Consider the following 20,192-nt stretch of genomic DNA (forward strand, 5'->3'; position numbering starts at 1 on the left):
CTGTTAACATATACGTGCTTTGACATTGCACACCTGTTGCCTGATATGCATATGTGTCCTCGAAAAGGACCTATATGTTCATTTATCTCTTTAAAAGCATTGTGCTCAACAATGATGGTTTACCAGTATTTCTGATACAGAGAACGATTTGTCAGTCAGTAATGTAACATTGCACGATGACACCAATCCTTGTATGGCATAGCATCCTTGCAATGCACTGGGCAAGCTGCTGTCAGCATAGATTTATTGCTGGTTTATTGCCATAGCATATGGTTATACTGCACAGTTTGTACCTCTACCTTCTTAAATCAGCATCCTTGAAAAATTTAAAATTAGTTGAAGGAAAATTCAAGGAAATGTAACAGTAACTGTCTCACATTTTGGTGGACACTTGAATCGTGATATAAGGGAGGGATATAGAAGGTAAGTAATGAAGAGCTGCCCTAGCGGAGGGCTGATGCCCATGTTAGATGCCCCTCTTTAGTTAAACATACCTCGCAATTAACGCATTTGGTGCAAAACAAACATGGGACTTGCACGCTCATGAGCACCCTCATGTCAGTAAAACAAAGTGCCAGTGTTGCCGATTTTCAGAGCTTTGCTCTTAAAAGCACAGCTGACTGCTGCTCAAGGTTGAGAGAAAAAATACGTCTACTTTTCCTCATGTGCAGTCCGCGGTGATGGTGCCATTTGCAATGGTGATTGACATTGAGTCGCATGATGCGCAGTCCGTTCCTGGAGTTAGTGATTTTGTCTGTCGTGTCAATGTGCTGTTAAAATTAGTGCAGAACAATGATTCTCCAGTTAATTTTAGGTAACTGTATCCTGTGCCACATGCTACCACCCTTTTTCCTCAAATTTCCTAATCTCATTTAGCCATCTGATTGCCACCCATTCATGCATTCACCTACTCTTAGAATCCTCCCAGTGTTTTAGTAGTTCTCTGCATTACACTTGCATTGCACTTCCTCTTTTTTAGATTCAGTCAAGATATCTCTGTTCCTGTTTCTTGCATAAGCATAAGAGGCAACTCAAGTGCACCATCTGGGCTTGTGATGCAAATGTGTAGGACCCTTCGTTTTTGGGTAAAACCTGGTTTCTCCCTACTGTTGCACCAAAAAAGATTCTTAAAGATCAGGTTCAACCCACTTTCTGTGCAAATGTGCCTGTAAGAAAGTGTGGTTTGAAGGTGCACAAAGCAGAACTGCTGGAGTGTAATGGATGTCACATAATTCTTCTGACAGATTTTTTAAACAATTCTGGTTATTTCCCTTTTATTGTTTATTTTTTGTCGGTTGCTTATAATTTTTGGATAAATTGAAAACTACATGTACTGGCTGGTATTTCATTCCAATAATTATACCCATTAATATGAAGCTGTGTTGGAAGGCAGTTGTGCATTTAGTATGCGTGCTTTGAATTTCAGTGATTGTTTCTGCAATGCAAAATGGAGGGCAGGTCTCTGCTGTGCAAGTTTTTTGCAATGGAGTGAAAGTAACTGGAGCAGCATTTGTTACTGTGTCACCCAGCCAAAAGTTCTCCCACAGACCACTGAGCTTCTGAATACCTATGGCTTCAAGCTCGAAGCTCTGGTTGCCTTTTACGAGGTTTTCTGCATTAACGAGTGCAAGCCCAAGGGCTCAGAGCTCTCAAGCATTTGAAACCATAGAGCTATACACAGTAGTGCTGGGACCGTGCAGCAAGTCAGTGTGAATTACGTCGCGATAAACGTGGTTTACTGTAGAAAGCTAGTGTGAAAAAACAGTTGCGCTCACAGAAACCGCTGTTTTTTATCTTAATCGGTCATTGAAACAAAGAAATGCATGTAAAATTTGATATCTCGCTGATTCCTCAATTTTTTTCCAGCTAAAGACCAAGAGTTGCATGGAAGTTGTGCAAGCCACCAAGTTGCATGTGATTTGCGCCAGGGACCTGGGGCAGGCTCGGTAATTAGTGGATGGCCAGTGGTATTCACTCAGTAAGGCAAGCTTTTTCTGTAAGTACAGTTTTTGGCATGGCATGGCACCTGCCCGTGCTTCAAGAACAATGAAGTACATGAAAAAAATTGATATCCGAAAAAAAATTGCAGCTTCTGTTATGTTTTTTTCAGGAAAGTATTTGCCATTTAAAGGACTCAGTGTGCTGTGAAAACCTTAAAAATTATGCGCTTGTTGTGGCTTCTTTTTTCAAATTTCTCCTTCCACGTCAATGTTGGCCTGACCTTGTAGCTTGTCTGCATGAGATTGGCTGCTACCTACAGTTCGCTTTTTTGTTGCTCCTTTATTGCCTGTCACATTCTTTGCGTGGCAGTGTTATGCAGTTTGGGAAGCAATCTGATCTGATTTCTGCATTGGCCTGAAGTGCAAGCTTTTGCATGTGAGGCAGGTTTATGGTGTCCCCTTGTTTTCTGTAACTGCAGTTTGGCCATGAGGGTTAGTACTTTTTTTATTTTGATGCAGTGTCATATACTTCATGCATAAATTAATGAAGAAAGCACTATTTTTTGTAATAAATGAACATTCATTATATCTGGGGCCATTATAAGTGCGTTTGACTCTAAAATGGCTGTCTTCCGGCATTCATTATTACATCTTAAAACCAGCCGGAAGACACAACACAGGAGAAGAGATGAGCACAAGACGAGGCTGGTCTAACAACTGAAATTTTATTGAAGAAAAGCGGCAAAAGAAGATCTGCAAAGAGATTCACGTGCGCAAAACCCCAAAGCAGTGAGAGGGCAAAAAACAATCGAAAGGCACTGACATACCAGTAAACCATCTAAAAAACTAATTCCTTACAGTGAAGGTACACCGACGGTTTAGCCAGGCACGTTTTTAGCCTCACCGATGTAGTAAGCCTCAACTATATCAGGACAGATTTATCACTTCCCTAAACCACTGATGTGCCGCGGAAATAAGGCGTGCAAAGAGAAAGGTTGTCCTCCGATTGCATTCACGAGATTGAACGTGCAGTGTCGGGTGAAAATTCGCCTCCTCTCTATACAGTGAAAGTGCTCTCAGCCAGGCGCACATTCAGATATCTGCTTGTCTGCCCATAGTAGTTTCAGCTACGAGGCAGTGGAACTCAAAAAACCCGTTTACTTTTGCAAATTGTTGGACATTTTTTATCTGCCACTGTGCATAGCGGACGATTACCCGTAGTTGTATCAAGCCTAGTTTGAACGGAGAAGCAAAGGGCTCCTACCTCACTTTTAGCTGTCAAGACAGCAGCAACATCATACTTTGGTGCAACTTTCTTCGGTCGGTGCGAAATGGCGTGGAGGTAAGGTATAGAGCCCGCCTTTTTGTGCTGCTCAACTACGTCAGCATCATGAGTATAGTGTTCCGTTCCCTCGAGAGAGTAAAAACACGCTCTGACAGGTGCGCGAGATGGGCAAGTGGGAACCCAGTTGCCATTGGCTTGGAAACCTGCTCCGAGAATGGATTCTAAACACAGTGATGGCATGATTTCCATAAAGCTGTCGTGATGTATGCGATTGCCAACCTGTCCTTCACCAGCCTCGAGTGGTTCTACTCATAGCTAGGAGGCTTCCCGATCTTGGGCTGTGGCACCAACATAAGTGGTCGTCCGCAAAGCGCAGGTCTAAGTCAAGAAGCTACAAACTGTTAGTCTTAGTGAAATTCAGACGTAAAAGATGGGCTTTGACCGCATGCCTAAAGATTTCTAAAACGTCTTGTGCCAACCTATCTGAGCCCTCCTTGTGCAAAAAAATTGGGTAACAATCAACATAACGAAATGCTACTATGCCGAGGTCTTCCAAACGGCTTTGATGCGGTATCGACTCTGTACAGAAGAATGTCGCAGAGGAACAGTGCGACCTGGGACCCTCTGCATATGCCTGATTTCTGATGTAAATACCGCCTTGCCAACTCACAAAAGTGGAGTTCTGTGGAGTTCTAGTTTCTTGTGGACAGCAACCTGGGCAGGTGCTCTGCAGTGAGCATTGACATGTAGGGCCTGAACTATTCATTGTCACATGATAGACCTCTGAGGCATGTGCAAACTGCATCAGGGTGAACAATGAACATGCTATTACAGATGATTGCGTGATTTCGGTTGCTGGCTTCATGGGGCCGTTGTCCTTTTACTGCAAATCTGCATTTGTCAGTTAGCAGGGCAGTATTTACATGCAGGTCGTACCTTTGCTCAGCAACATTTTTTTGTCTAAAGTCGATAAGGCATTAGAACCCTGTTTGGAAGACCTTGGCATAGTAGCATTTCGTTATGTTCATGACTACCTAATTTTTCTGGACATTGAAGGCTCAGATAAGTTGGCACAAGATGCTTTAGGAGTCTTTAAGGCATGCAGTCAAGGCCTGTCTTTTACATCAGAATTGTCTAAGCAGAACCGTTAGCAGTTTCTTGATGCAGACATGCCCTTTGTGGACGACCATGTTTGTCAGGGCTACAGCTAAAGATCGGGGAAGGCTCTTTTTAGCTACGAGTTGAACCACTCGTTGCTGGGGAAGGATGGTGAAGAGGAGTATTTGTCGCTGGTTAAGGTCAGTAAAGATGGAAACACTTGATGGGTGTGCAGTCGTGTGCATGACATCAGCTTTACATAAGTCATGCCATCACTACCGAGGACGCATTCTTGTAGCAGGTTTCCAAGCAGCTGGGTTCCCACTTGCCCATCTCAACAACCTGTCATAGTATGTTTTCACTCGCTCGAGGGTAAGGAACACATACTCGGATGATGCTGATATACCTTGACTCCACAGTATTTCACAGTCTCAAGAAATTCGCGGGAAAGCGCAATGCTGATGTTGTCCTAACAGTGAAGTGCAAGACAGGAGGCATTTGCGCCGCCATTAAAAAAAAGGCTTGATAAAACTGGGTACTTGTCCACAATGGACAGTGTCACAAAAAAAGGTTCACCACTTGCAAAAGTAATGAAGTTTATTGCGTTCCGCTGCCTTATGGCTGCAACAAATATGGGCAGACAGGCAGATATCTGAATTTGCACCTGACTTAGCACTTTCACTCTATAGGGGGAAGGCAAATTCTAATCTGGCATTGCAAGCTAAATCTTGTGAATGCAAATCTGAGGATGACCTGTCGCTTTGCACGCCTAATTTCCACGACGCGTCAGTGGTTTACGGAAGGTATAAATATGTCGGTAGATAGTTGAGGCTTACTACATCGGTAAGGTTAATGACACGTGTGGCTAAGCCGTCGGTAAACCTTCACCGTAAGAAATTTGCTTTTTTAGATGATTCATTAGTATGCCAGTGACCTTTGATTGCACTTCGCCCTTTCACTGCTTTGGGTTATTGTGTGCCCGTTTCTCTTCGCGGGTTTTTTGTGGCTTTCCTTCAATGATGGTGCCGTGATGGCTCAGTGGTTATGGCGCTCGGCTGCTGTCCCAAAAGACGCAGGTTCGATCCTGGCCACGCCAGTCGAATTTCAATGGAGGCGAAATTTTAGAGGCTCGTGTACTGTGCGTTGTCAGTGCACGCTAAAGAACCCCAGGTGGTCGAAATTTCTGGAGCCCTCCACTACGGCGTCCCTCATAGCCTGAGTTGCTTTGGGACGTTAAACCTTCACAAATCAAATCAAATATTCAAAATCTTCAATGAAATTTTTGTTAGTCCAGCCTCTTGAGCTCATGTCTTGTGTGTTCTGTCTTCTGGCTGGTTTTAAGGTGAGTCAGTACTAACTCGGCCAGTCGTAAGCCTTGTTCAGTATTACAACATTTTGAATAAAGTGAGAACTTTACTAGGCTATGTTGCCGGGGATCGTGTCCGGAGCAGTTGTGGGCAACTCAGAAGAGATTGCGTCATACGATTGGTGGTGTAATTGGAAGAGGATGATGTGCGGATGCTGCGCGAAAAGAAAATTTCGTAATCGGATAATTATTTACAGCCAAAAATGTCCAAAAAGTGGCTGGGCCAGAGAAAATGTGCCGCGAAATTTGAAAATGCTGAAAGCAGGTGGAGCTACAACGTAGCGCCAAGTTTGAAAAACTGCAAGTATGGACAAAGCCAAAGCTTGGCGCCAAGTTTGAAAACTCGAAATGAGCAATCATGTGACCAGTGATAAGTGACCTATACTTAACCAGGAGATAGCAAAAATAATAATAAATTAGAGGCAGTTAGGTAATTATTCAGAATCAAAGGCAATGAACAGGCAATGAATGAGAAGGCTGAGCGGGTATTCAGTGAGTGGGCAGGAACGATGCATGGAGGAAAATTTGAAAACTCGAAATCGTTGCTGGGATGAAATGGGGGTAAAAGAAGAGTTAATTGATAACCAATCAAGTCAACGAGAAAACAACCATGGCGCCAGATTTGAAAGGCGACCAGTGTCGAGGAGGTGTCAACGCTTTCACATTTTTTTTGTGCAGGTAGCAGCGGTGATCTCTATTTTTTCTTTTTTTCAGCCAAGACAAAGACCACTTTTCTTGGCTCATGGGCGATGTATCTAGGAACCTGCGGCCAGGACAACGCTGGACAGCATGCATCAGCAAGCTCGAAAAAAAAGCACGAAACAGTAAATAAAATCTGATCATTTTCATTTCAATTCTAGTGGTTTTGTGCACGAATTACTCTGGAATGCACAAAGCTTGTGCTAATTGACAGGCGACCATTAACAAGCTGTGCATTTTTGTGCATTGCCTACTCCAGAACACAAATCCTGTGTTAATTGACAGGTGACACAGTAACGACTGTTACACAGTGTACGAGCACTACACCAGACACACTACAGAAGACAAAGCAAACTACAAAAGACAAGACAGACTACACAAGACACACTATAAAAGACAAGACAGACTACAGAAGACAGGACCGACTACAAAAGACAAGACAGACTACAGAAGTCAAGACAGACTATAAAAGACAAGACAGACTACAGAAGTCAGGACCGACTACAAAAGACAAGACAGACTACAGAAGACAAGACAGACTACACAAGACATGCCCAAAATACGACTAGACTACAGACTACAGAAATTTTCTGTCTTAGAATCCTGTAGTGTGTTTTGACTGGGTAGTGTGGATCGGCGCTGTGGGCCTGGTGTCAGTGGCCATGTCAGTTGGACTCAGTAGCCGAGGCTGCGATGTTCTTGTAGGCGGGAGAATAAAGGATCGAGTGAAGGGCAAAAGTGCTGAGCCACTGAGGAGGTGAACTGCAGATCATGATCAATAAGTTAGAAAGCAGAGCAGAACGCTGAATCTAAAAATTAACATGCAGAAAGCCAAGGTATTGTTCAACAGTTAAGCAAAGAAACAGCAGTTCACAATTGGCAGCGAGGGCCTAGAAGTTGTAAAGGAATATATCTCCTTAGGGCAGGTAGTGACAGCTGATTCGAATCATGATAGGGAAATAACTAGAAGGATAAGAATGGAGTGGAACGCATATGGCAGGTTTTCTGAGATCATGAGTGGCAGTTTACTGATTTCCCTCAAGAGAAAAGTGTAGAACAGCTGCATCTTACCGGTACTCACCTACCGGGCAGAAACGTGGAGGCTAACGAAAAGAGTTCAGCTTAAGAAAAACGCAGCGAGCCATGGAGAGAAAAATGATAGGTGCAACGTTAAGATAGGAAGCGGGCAGAATGGGTGAGGGAACAAATGCGGGTTAACGGCATCTTAGTCGAAATCAGGAGGAACATTTGGACTTGGGAAGGGCATGTAATGCGAAGGCAAGACAAACGTTGGTCCTTATGGGTAACGGAGTGCATTCCAAGAGAAAGTAAGCGTGGCAGAGGGCGGCAGAAGGTAAGGTGGACGGATGAGATTAAGTAGTTTGCATGCAAAGGGCGGATGCAACTGGCAAAGGACAGGGTTAATTGGAGAGACATGGGAGAGGCCTTTGCCCTGCAGTGGGTCTAGTAAGGCTGATGATGATGATGATGAAAGAGCCGAAATTCAGGCGACTTTCTGCGGATACGGCGGTTGGGTCGCTGATGAACAGGTGTGAGGACTGTAGGGATGCTGTACGGAGTGTGGTGGTCTGGAAGCGTACCCAGCACCTCTACAAAACTGTAACCTGCAACGCGAAGGAGAACCTCCGGAGCAGAGACGGAAAACTGAGGCGGTCCCCAAGTAGTCCTAGCGCGCGAGCGAGAGAGAACCAACTTCTTCCTCTACAAATGCTGGCGCTTTTACTTCTACAATGACATGTATCACTCTACGAATGCAGGCGCTTCTACGTCTACGCTAGCACGTATCAATATCATAATAGGAGAAGAATATATTGGTGTTGATATCACAACTATTATCTTATATATCTCTGTTGATATTCAGAAGGTCGCTTGCATACACATTAAAAAGCACATGACCCAAAGGACTTCTCTGCGGTACATCACTCCAAATTGTACATCAGAGCGGCAGAAATTATTTAAACCTATTGTGATCGTGAGCAGATGCACGATTTGAGATTTATGGCGCGTATCGAACGCGTTACTGAAATCATTAAAATTCCGAGACCTCTAGGATTGAATAATGCTTAGAATATTGCTAGTTGGTCTGCTATGGTTTTTCACTGCGGTGAAAACAAGCGTTGTTACGGGCAAAGAAGAAGAAGGAAGCACTTATTGTGTGTTTCCGTATTCTTGCCGCGTAACAACGAATGGGTACCGCGCAGCAGGAAAATATTGCTTGAAATAATCTTTTTCTTCGAGTAATACAAGTTCGGTTGACTTATTCTTGGTGACTCCTAATTGGCAGACATTTGTAACTGTGTTTTTGAAAGAAATTGCGAGCATGAAAAGAAACGGTGTGTTTTATAGCTTTTTAGAGTAAGAGGCAGGACAGCTGTTGGCCTGTAATTACTTAGTATTTCTGTCGCTCTTTTTGAAAATTAATTCCACCCTAGCAAGTTTTATATCAAAAGAAATATGGCCGGTGTATATATATAAATGCCTCAAACATGGTGCTGTTTATTGCAAGTTTTACTTTATTGCTCGCTGTTTCGTCCTCAATGTAAGCTGGTCCATTTTTGTTAGCCTCCTCATTTCTGCCTAGTAGGTGAGTATCATTAAGATACAGCCGTTGTATCTCTTGAGGGATATTGATAAAGTGCCATTCATGATCTGAGAGAATCTGCAATACGCGCTCCACACCATTCTTATCCATCTAGTTACTTCTCTCTCATGATTCCGATCATCTGTCACTATCTGCCCAGGGGGGAAATCCGAATGTGTGGACTGCTCTTGCCCCCCCCCCCTCGCTATCTGATACGGGCCGGTATAGTTTCGGCTACTAGGCTTTGTTGCGGCGAAACGCGAGCGGTGGGGATGGGTTGGCCGGGGCACATCCTCTGGGGATGGCAAACCCCATGGGAGTGGCAGCGACTCCCAGCCGACTCTGAGGGTCAGATGCGCCTGTGAGGTTCGATGCCTGAGCGGAGACAGGCCTGGTTATAACATCAGGCCGGACGCACAAAATCCGGCACAGAAAGCATGTGCCAACGCTGAAAAGATTTCACATACATGGTACTCGCCTCAGCACGCGTGGGATGCACGTCTGGCGGCCGGCGCGACGGTTTCTGGCTACGGAAAGGCCAGGTCCGCGAGTGGGCTTACAGCAGCCAGGCTCCTCGGAAGCGATTCCCTCGGGGAGGGAGCCTCACGGCTGACTGCGGGGCCATTTGGGTCATTGTGGGACGCCGAGGTAGGGGGGGGGGGCGTAGTACGACCAGTGCAAAAACCGTCGATGTCGTGGAGTACCCGGGGAGTAGGCCCGGGTCATCTCACCCTATGCCACGTTCTTGGTTTGTGGCCCGGTCACCTTAGCCTTGACCGCTCCCTCCTCAGTAGGCGTGAAGCAAGCTAGGGGAGAAAATAAGTGCATGGTCGGCTGGAAGCGCAGGTGGGTCCCCCGGAGGTGTTAGGTCATGGCGCCGAGGGCCGGAGGGGCGACAGGCTGGCGACCTAAGCTTCTATTGGCCGGATCAAACCACACATACTTCCCTTGTCTGAGAAACCGCGAAAAGCACTCGACGATTTGTAGCTGGCAGGTTGGAAACAAACTCTGAAAGTCGTAGAGCGGCCCGAGATAGCTGACCCCGGGTTAGGTTCTGCTGTCTCCGGCGGTCGGAGCCCCGTAGCGTTTGGTGAGTGGTCGGGCATCCCGTAAGTGGGGCCGCACCATTGGGCAATCTTGACGCCATCCCTGTCCTGGCCAGACAGGCCAGCAATGGAGTGAAAACATTTGAAAGAGCAGAGCAAAAATTGGGCGGTGGTTTATCTCTGGTTAAACCTGGAGTGACGCGATAGCTACAGCTGGCCGAGTAGAATTTAATCAGTTGAATTGCAAAGTCAGTCGTTCGCCACTCCGTTTATCTGTGCGTTCCTTCTTGATGTACGTACCACTTGACAGGGCGCATGCGCACAGCTGTTGCAGCTCGGTTTCGGCGGCACGCCGCGCCACCGGCCGCAGCAGCTGCTCCGCATCACGTGACTAGCCACGTGGCTGGTCACGTGACCAACCAGAGCGCCGCGTTGCTGGCAGCTGCTCCGCACCACGTGACCAACCAAGTAACAGCGTGGCGGCGCAGCCACAGGGGGGGCTGCGCCGCCACGCTGAATGCTCAAAATTCTACCGAAATGTAGCTATCGCTACAAAAAACCCGCGGTCCCCATTCCCATCCCTATACCCATAACTCCTTCCCGACAACTATACAACCCTTCGATTTCCCCCACCCTCTCCGCTACGTCCCAGGGAGTATAGGAGTCTCGCCGGGCCAGCTAACCCGGCTATGGGTCGCTATGTAGCCCCCCTCGTTTTTTCTATTTTCCCCACCTGCGGGAGTAAAATTACCATTCCTTTGGCGCCTTTTCGTTTATCTTCAAATTGGGTTATGGTTTATGGGGGTTTAACGTCCCAAAGCGACTCAGGCTATGAGAGATGACGTAGGGAAGGGCTTCGGAAATTTCGACCAACTGGGGTTCTTTAACGTGCACTGACATCGCACAGTACACAGGCCTCTAGAATTTCGCCTCCATCGAAATTCTACCGCAGCGGCCGGGATCGAACGCGCGTCTTTCGGGCCAGCAGCCGAGTGCCATAACCACTGAACCACTGCCGTGGCAGGAAGGTGTTGACTGTTTACGTGCTGCCGCCACTCGAGGGCCCCGCATCGACATCTCCAGAACAGTAGCATCGATCAAGGAAGCAGGCATAAAGCTTTTGCACACCAATAAAGAAGTGGGATACGCTCTTGTCTCCTTGAAGGCATACGAACAGAAGGCAGAGGAAGCCATCATGAGCAGCTTTCACTTGATCACAAGTCCTAGGAAGCTGAAGCGAGAAGGTGAAAGCATATGGACATGGTGAACCTGGCAAAACTAAGTTTCGGTCAAGAGCGGCCGGGGGCTTTGCCTCGAAGCATTCTTCAAAGCATAAACCACCGGAGGCTGCCACCCTTTTCGCGTCATTTGAAAGCGAGCGGAGCACGTGGAAAAAGCCTCTAGGCGTCTATGTTCGGAAGTGAACCGGTGTGCTCCAGACTGAAGACTCCTATGTCTAGAAAAACTCTGCGGTGGTCGTGAGCTACCTGCAACAGGAAAGACCCATCGGAGTAACTTCCTTTTCCTCTGACATTAAGCACCTGTACTACTCCCTGCTGCATGCCGCTCTACTACAATTCATCTGCGAGCACATCGACTGCTACGACAGCGTCCGTTTCCAGAACGCCAGAGGAACTAACGTGAGCAAGTTTCTCGAGCTACTGTCCTTTTATCTCTCCAGCGGTATAGTTCGCTGCATCGGCTAAAAGTGTGCTCCAGAGGAAGTGTCTTCATTGGATCTTGCCTAGCATCTGTGCTGAGTGACCTGCTCTTAATGTCTCTACACCAGCACAGCGACGGCTGCCTAGCTCCTCGAATCATTTGCGGTGAGAGGAACACAGATTCCCGTGGACGCAAACTCGAAGACATTGTTGACAGTTTGGACCTCTGCGTGGCCGCTGATAGAAGCCCCACTTTCTTTCGGCCTCCAGCCACAGCGGCAGCTACAGACCTGACTTTGCATTCACCTTATGTCCGCGTGAGGTAGTCAACAGTGCTTGACCGCATGGGAAGTGATAAATATCCGATTTTTGTGTTTACTGCCGTCTTTCGTATGCGTAGTCCTAAATCACCAATGTAGTCAACCGAGAAAAGTACAGGGAGAACCCAGATCATTTATCTGGTGATGTTATTGACAAAATAATTTCTACGGAGATGGCAGCAACTACGGCGGTCAAGCTACTTCACAATTTTCCGACCCCGGATTTAAAAATCAGGAACCTTTGCGGAACGAGAAGGGCGGAGCAAAACCTTATGCGTGAGAAGGACGACAGGGACTTGAAGGCGACCTTCAATAGGCTGAATTTTGTCATTCGACTGCACACGAACAAGCTCTACAGCTCGCAACAGGGCCTCGTTCTGCGCTAGTTTGACTGTGTTCTCTGCGATGACGAGAATATGGCAAGTTATTGGCAGCCTTGCTGGAGAATCTCGCCCTTCGAAGCCTTTTGAAGCTCTTGCAATACGCAAGAAAAACTGAATGCACGCTTGGCAGAGGAATTTGCAGACGCACTTGTACGCGCTAATTCGTCAATGCATATACTGTCGCCCACAAACGTAGTTCAACTCAAAAGGGACTTTAATCTAACGGCCAAGTAGCCCAGCAGCGCGCACCGGAGCAGAAGCGGCGTCTTCCAAGCTTCGTCACGAGCCAAGTCATGTTGCTCGGCCGCACAAGTGGCGCTCGAAGAATGTGGGCAGTGTGGCATTGCCTCCTTCTTTCATAAGGCATCGCCTCGATGTCTCTGGAAAGAGCAAAATAGTATGGATGCATCGAAAGTGCAAAGGCGCGTGTGGCATCGGCACTGAATGGGAACCTCGGCAGGGGCTAACGGGTGTAACACAGTTTCGTGCGCGACACAATGATGACTACAGATTCACCTCGGTGAGTTAATGTAGCACCTCTTAGAGGCCGAAGTAGCGGGTCAGAAGCTTTTCAGAGCTTCCGCGCAAACGTATTGGGCCCTATACCGAGACGTACTTGCCGGGTGTGTAAATCACCTTCCTATAGCGGAGGTTGTAACGTAGGGCATAAGTTTTCTGCTGGCGACGAATCTATTGTCTAGCAAGGTGGCGGTGGCTTCTGCGTCACGAACGAATTGGTCAGCTCACGTGACAGACGAGGGGGCACAATCCGGGAGTAGCATGGCGTCCAGCATGGTTAGGGCGCCATGGCCATACACCGTATAGAACGGAGGGAAGCGCGCCCTTTCTTGGAGGACGGTGTTGTACGCAAACGTGATGTAAGCACTCATTTTGCTATGACTGGTGCCACTGAGACGCAGGACTTGATGTGTAAGAGTCGATGTAAACGCGGTTCCCCGGTCAGTAAATACAACCGTGGGGGCGCTGTGGCGAAGCACAATGCGGGGAATAAAGAACTGTGCAATTTCAGCCGTGGTGGCACAAGGAAGAGCCCTGGTTCCTCAGTAGCAGTTGAGGTAGTCCGTGGAAACAACAATATGCCGGTTACAGATAGAGGACACTGGAAATGGGCCCAATAAGCCCATGTCGACTTGCTGAAATGGCATTTGGGGTGAATCAATTGGCTTCAGAAGGCCTGCCGAATTTGTCGGCGACATCTTTCGTCATTGACACACACGACAGGTTCTAACGTAGCGTTGGACAACCGCAGCAAGCCGAGTACAGTAGTACTTGTGGCGGAGGCGTCCCAATGTTCTGGAAACACCGAGGTGGCCACAATAAAGGTCGTCGTGGCATGCAGCGTGTGGAAACCTATTTTTCCCCTCCATTTCAATGCGGCCCATCTTCATCGTCGGTCGTCGGGACGGACAGCCCTGGCTGGGCGAGGAGGGAAGTCTCCCTCATGGGGGAAAGGGAACGGGGACGGGAGCGCCACCTCGTAGATTACGCGGAATTATGCGGGACCGGACAGTCTTCGGGATCCGGCCAGCGTCACGAGCCGTTGGAGCCGCACGCTCTCGTCCCCTTCCCCGGCAGGCGCACGGGCGTCCGTTGTGCCTTGCCGCTGGACTTCTGGTTCCAGGCAGCGAAACGAGTGCAGCAAACGCGCGCTCTGGTCGCCTTCCCCAGCAAATGCCAGGGAATGGTTTTGCCTCAAGAATGCGGCGCGCACGGGAAAACCAGGCCGCCATTGTCGGCGCATACAAATGTTCGCCGCCGATACTTTCGAGTCGCCCCTGCCCCAGCCGGTAAGTCGGAAGTCCTTCTTACGTTGCCTTCTACTTCCGAGCAATGCCTCGTTGATGTTTTGTAGCTAGCTGGCCCGCTCTGTGTATTAATTTCAAGTGTAATAAATAGCATATGAGCGCTAACGCTTTGTCGTCCCCTCCCTTTGTTCCCTCGAGCACGAACCCCATCCGTGGTTAGCGAGCCGGAACGCTGTATCCGTGGAGTGGGAATGCGGGCGGGGCGGAAGGCTGTCTACCGCCGTATTTCCACAAGCGAGAATTCTGGACGAAGCGCGGTTTGGACAACGAGGAGGTAAGAAGTTTAGGTCGGACCGCAGTTTTCCTTGTCGAGGACTCCCTCTTTTAAGCAAAAGGACGAAAGTCTGCGCGACAAGATTCGGGGCAGGAACGGAGCGGTTCCTTCGAGATAATCGAGGCAGCTGTTCGCAGTAAGCTCTCTGGTTGTGGAGAAGTTCGGATGTGGTGACGGCGCCGAGGAAAGCAGAATCATCCTCGGACTCATCCGGTGGGCACGGAAGAGGAGCTCGGGAGAGAGTCAGCATCGCTATGTTTCTGACGCAACTTACACACGATGGTGACGTCGAAGTCTTGCAACCGAAGACACTACTGTGCAAGCCGTCCCAGTGGATCTTTCAGGTTCGCAATCCAACACAAGGAGTGATGATCGCTGACGACTCGAAACGGGCGGCCGTACCGGTAGGGGCGAAATTTTGTGATAGGCCACACAGTAGCGAGACACTCCTTTCCCGTGGTGGAATAATTCACTTCGCAACGACTTGCGTATGCGATCACGCGTTCCGCACCGTCTTGCCACTTCACAATCACCGCACCGAGGCCGACATTGCTGGCATCTGTGTGCAGCTCCGTGTCGGCTTCCTTGTCGAAGTGGCCAAGAATAGGCGTGGAGAGGCGGGCCTTAAGTTCTGTGAAGGCTTTTTTCTGATCCTGGCCCCAGAAGAAGGGTTCAGAGTCTTTTTTCAGGCGACTCAGCGGCTATGCGAGCTTGGAGAAGTTTTGAACGAATCTCGGATAATAGGCGCAAAGCCCCAGAAAACGCCGCAAGCTTCGTTTATCTGTTGGCGGGGAAATACAACAACAGCGGCCGTCTTTTCTGGGTCGGAGCTCGTCTGTAGGCGGGAGAAATACAGCAACGGCGACCGCCTTTTCTGGGTCGGGGCTAACGCCATGCGCGCGAAAGATGTGGCCAAGAAACTTGAGCTCTCTAAATGCGAAGTAGCACTTTTCAGGCTTGAGAGAAGGGCCTGTGGAAATAATTGCCTCGAATACAGTGTACAAACACTTTAGGTGCTCCTCTGAACATGTCAGAGAAAATCACGACGTCGTCAAGGTACACAAGGCAGGACTGCCACCTCAGGTCAGAGAGCACGGTGTCCATCATGCGTTGAAAAGTTGCAGGAGCTGAACACAATTCGAACGTAAGCGCCTTATATTCGTAAAATCCGTCAGAAGTAACGAAGGTGGTCTTTTCTTGGTCACGTTCGTTGACCTCGATTTGCCGCAACGCAAGTGTAGTTACGAAAAGTAGTTGGCTTGGCAGAGGTGGTTAAAGGGGTCATTAGTGCGCGGCAGCGGGGAGACATTCTTATTGTTAACGTTGTTGAGACATCTGTAATCAGCGCAGAACCGCAGGGTGCCATCTTTATATGTGACGAGAACAACACGCGAGGCCCAGGGGCTCGTCGATGGTTGTATGTAGTCGCCGTGGAGCATTTCGGCAACTTGGCGGTGAATGGGATCACGTTCGTTTGACGAAACCTGATAACGAGGCTGACATAGCGGCCTTTGGTCACTATCGACGATAATGGGCTGCTTAGTTATTGGCGTCTGGTGAATCTTGGAAGCTGACGCAAAACAGTTGCGGAAAGAGCCAATAAGACGTTCCACGTGGCGTTTAAGATTGGTCAGAAGGTCCGGGTTCACATCGGTCTTAATCTTAATGGCTGTTGCCATGCCTTCTCCCTTTGTTTCGAGGTCCGTTGTGGATAAGGCACATTGGCCAGCATGCTCGCCAAGTTCTTCTAAATGGGCAATCACTATTTTTTTTCGTCAACTGTTGCGGTGGGCAAATAAAGTTGCTCACTAAGATCTCGATACGCCAGTGAACAAGGTCTACAAGGGCGCAAAGAACGCAAAGTTGCCGACACAGTAGCAACGATATGTTCGCTTCGGAAATTCCCCGAGTACCGAAGCCAGTATCACATTGCACCGTTACAAACTTGCTTGCTGTCGGCGGCATCGTTGTGCGGTCGTCAGAGACGCACAGTGCTGCTCTGCGTGGCTTGGGATCAGTATCAACGGCTCGCTGTGTCAAAAATGATACCAACTGCTCCTGCAGGTTTATGATCGCCCCATATTCGTTGCGAAAGTCCATGCCGAGAATCAGTTCTTTGGAGCACTCTCGTATTACGGCAAAGGAGCCAACGAAAGTGGCACCACGGATCTGTATGCGGCAGGTGCAGACGCCAACCGCCGTTACCACATGGCAGACAGCTGTGCGTGTCTGCGGCCCTGGCCAAGGTGTTAGAACCATTCGGAGGTTTGTGGCTAGCTGTCTGATCATAACAGAAAATCAGCTCCTGTATCAACGAGTGCTGCCAGACCATAGCTGTCAGCGGCAACTAGAATTTTGGCGGCGGAAACCATTCTTTTACAACCTGCCGGTGAGGTATTCGGTGCCGTCACCGTTGAGGTCGTCGGTGAGATAGTCTTTGAGGTAAGCGAGTGAGGTCTTCGGCGTTCGGATAGTCGCATGAAATCGTAGGATTGAGCCTGTTCATTCGCTGCGGAAGCGGCGATCGTACCCCCGGAGGACGCCGTCTTCAGTTTTTCCGGCCGGGAGATGCGCCTCTGACATCACCAGAGGATGAGGCGCGACTGGGCAAAGCCCCCCGTCTTGGAGACGGCGACCTAGACTGGCGTCGTGGCAGTGTCGAGGGCAGCACCTGATCGGCCAGGTATTGCTCAATGTCCCGCGGTCTCTCACCATACCGCGGTCGAGAGGCGCCAGGCGGAAATCCTCTTAAGGCCATCCTCCTCTATGGGCAGTTGCGAAGGACAAGGCCTGGCTCCCCGCAGGGGTAGTATAGTGGCCGGTTGGTGGATGTGCGCCACACGTCCGCTTTTCGAACAGGGCCGGGGTGATGTGGCTCGACGGGAGGAACGTATCCCTGCGTTGCTTCGCCAGCAGGGCGGAATGCATGCGGCACTGGCGCAGGTCTCCGTAGGGCTTCACTGTACCTCATGATTTACGGCATCGGTTGGAGTGTCCGTAGACCTCTCCTGTAGGTCATCAAGTATGGCTCCAGCTTTGGTGCCAGTGGTGGCTGGACCGCTCGCCGAATTTCGTCACGGGCGGCATCGGCTACAGCTACAACACTTGCAGGTAGAGCATCTAAGAGGAGGTTGCGCAGTTCTTCACGGACCACACTCCGCACAAGTTCCCGAAGCGCCGAAGAAATGTCCTGGGGGTGAGCGTTCATGGGGCGATACCCAGCAGCTCAACCAAAATGTCGCCGACAAACGTAGCACCACTCAAAAGGGGCTTTTTAATCAAAGGGCCCAGTAGCCCATCACCGCGCATCGGAGCAGGAGCGGCGTCTTCATCGCTCCGTCAAGAGCCAAGTCATGTCGCTCGGCTGCATGGCGGCCATCGCAGAATGTGAGCATTTCATAAATCACGGCTAGGTGGCTTGAGCCACCGCCCGATTTAAATGGTTCAGCCGCATCCATAAATCAATCAATCCATCCATCCATCCATCCATCCATCCATCCATCCATCCATCCATCCATCCATCCATCCATCCATCCATCCATCCATCCATCCATACATACATACATACATACATACATACATACATACATACATACATACATACATACATACATACATACATACGTACATACGTACATACATACATACATACATACTTACATCGACCCATCCACCCACCCACCCACCCATCCGTCCGTCCGTCCGTCCATCCGTCCGTCCGTCCATCCATCCATCCATCCATCCATCCATCCATCCATCCATCCATCCATCCATCCATCCATCCATCCATCCATCCATCCATCCATCCATCCATCCATCCATCCATCCATCCAGTGTGGCAATATATACACCATCTGCTTCCTCCAGGTCTATCATGGACTTCTCGTTCCCGCTTAGGGAGGTTCATACTGAGCTAGTGGCCTGCGGCGCCGGTGCGCACAAGGTCCCGATGGTATCACCAACCAAATGCTGAATAATCTGCCCCTGGAACTCAGGAAGGAGCTCCTAAACTTCTTCAATCGAGGTTAAGAGACTGGCGCTGTTCCTCCTTCATGGAAGGTGGCATATGTAGTTCCAGTACTGAAGCCCGGCGAAGACATGACGGACCGTGCCTCGTATCGCCCTGTTTCATTCACCTCCTTTGTAGCTAAGTTGATGGAGAAGCTGGGAAATGAACACTTATCGTGGTGGCGTGAAGACAGCAAAGCACTGCTAACATGCATCACAGGATTCCACCGAGGTCTTAGTGCCCAAGATAGCATCTTTGATTTCTTGAGTCACATTGGACACCAGAGAGCTTTAGGCGTTTCTACCTTGGCCATTTTTCTTGACGTTGCAAAAGCTAATGACAATGTAATTCAGACCTCAATTCTGAACAGTTTGCAAGCCATGGGCATACGGGGCCATATGTTGAGATTCATTTACACGTTTATTAATGATCGTGCGGTTCGTCTACGGTTAGGGAGGGCCTTAAGCACCGAAAGGGTTTTATCATGACGTGTGCCTCAAGAGAGTGTTCTTTCCCCACGCTCTTTAACGTCGCAATTCCGGCCTTCCCGATTTGTGGCAAAAAAAATTGCAGGCAAGCGGGTATTTCAAATATGATGACTACATTTGTATTTGGATTACTGGCTACCAACACAAGCGAATTGCCCTGAGAGCTCGACATGGTCTACTTTCTACATGCTCTAGCTTTCCTTCAAGGTGTGGGGTGGTATCTATCAGTGGAAAAATCCGGCTTTTTTCTGTTTCCAGGTGCAGGAACACTTCAACCGCGGTTGAATATAGACCTTGGTCACTTTTGCAGCCGCCAGTTCAATCACACGCGTTTTCTGGACGTCGTTGTTGACTCCCGCGTACAGTGTCGAAAAGCTGTCGACGTGATTGTCTCATGACTGCCTTCGCGTTTCAATCTGAGCAGTATAATAGCAAGTGAGCAATGATGAAACCATCCTTCTTCAATGCTCAAACTTCATGAAGCGCTGGTGGTAAGTCGCATAGTGTATCAATTACTTCAGTAAAACACTCTCCGGGGCATGTTGGTTCATAGCTAACAAGAATAAAAGCGCAACAACACGACACAAAGAAGGAGGAAACCTTTCTTCTACTAGCGCCTGTTCTGTCGGTTTCCTCCTTCTTTGTGTCGTGTTGTTACGCTTTTATTCTTGTTAGCTATGAACCAACATGCCCCGGAGAGTGTTTTACTGAAGTACCTTTCTTCTACTAGCGCCTGTCCTGTCGGTTTTCTCCTTCTTTGTGTTGTGTTGTTGCGCTTTTATTCTTGTTAGCTATGAACCAACATGCCCCGGAGAGTGTTTTACTGAAGTACCTTTCTTCTACTAGCGCCTGTCCTGTCGGTTTCCTCCTTCTTTGTGTCGTGTTGCGCTTTTATTCTTGTTAGCTATGAACCAACATGACCCGGAGAGTGTTTTACTGAAGTACGTTTCTTCTACTAGCGGCTGTCCTGTCGGTTTCCTCCTTCTTTGTGTCGTGTTGTTGCGCTTTTATTCTTGTTAGCTATGAACCAACATGCCTCGGAAGTGTTTTACTGAAGTACCTTTCTTCTACTAGCGCCTGTCCTGTCGGTTTCCTCCTTCTTTGTGTCGTGTTGTTGCGCTTTTATTCTTGTATCAATTACCTTTAATTTCCTCCTCGGCATCACACTTGGACGTCTCGAAGTTTTCCACAGAAT

The 20,192-nt window shown here is 48.6% G+C and overlaps 1 long non-coding RNA gene across 1 annotated transcript; it reads left to right on the top strand.

Annotated features, from left to right (window-relative positions):
- Window positions 1-1,952: 1,952 nt before the first annotated feature.
- LOC144104627 (uncharacterized) lies at window positions 1,953-6,537 on the top strand. Its single transcript, XR_013308598.1, has 2 exons — window positions 1,953-1,996; window positions 6,404-6,537. It is a non-coding gene; the product is annotated as an uncharacterized LOC144104627 (long non-coding RNA).
- Window positions 6,538-20,192: the final 13,655 nt, after the last annotated feature.

The sequence above is a fragment of the Amblyomma americanum genome, chromosome 1 (assembly GCF_052857255.1).
Source record: "Amblyomma americanum isolate KBUSLIRL-KWMA chromosome 1, ASM5285725v1, whole genome shotgun sequence".
NCBI lineage: Eukaryota > Metazoa > Arthropoda > Arachnida > Ixodida > Ixodidae > Amblyomma > Amblyomma americanum.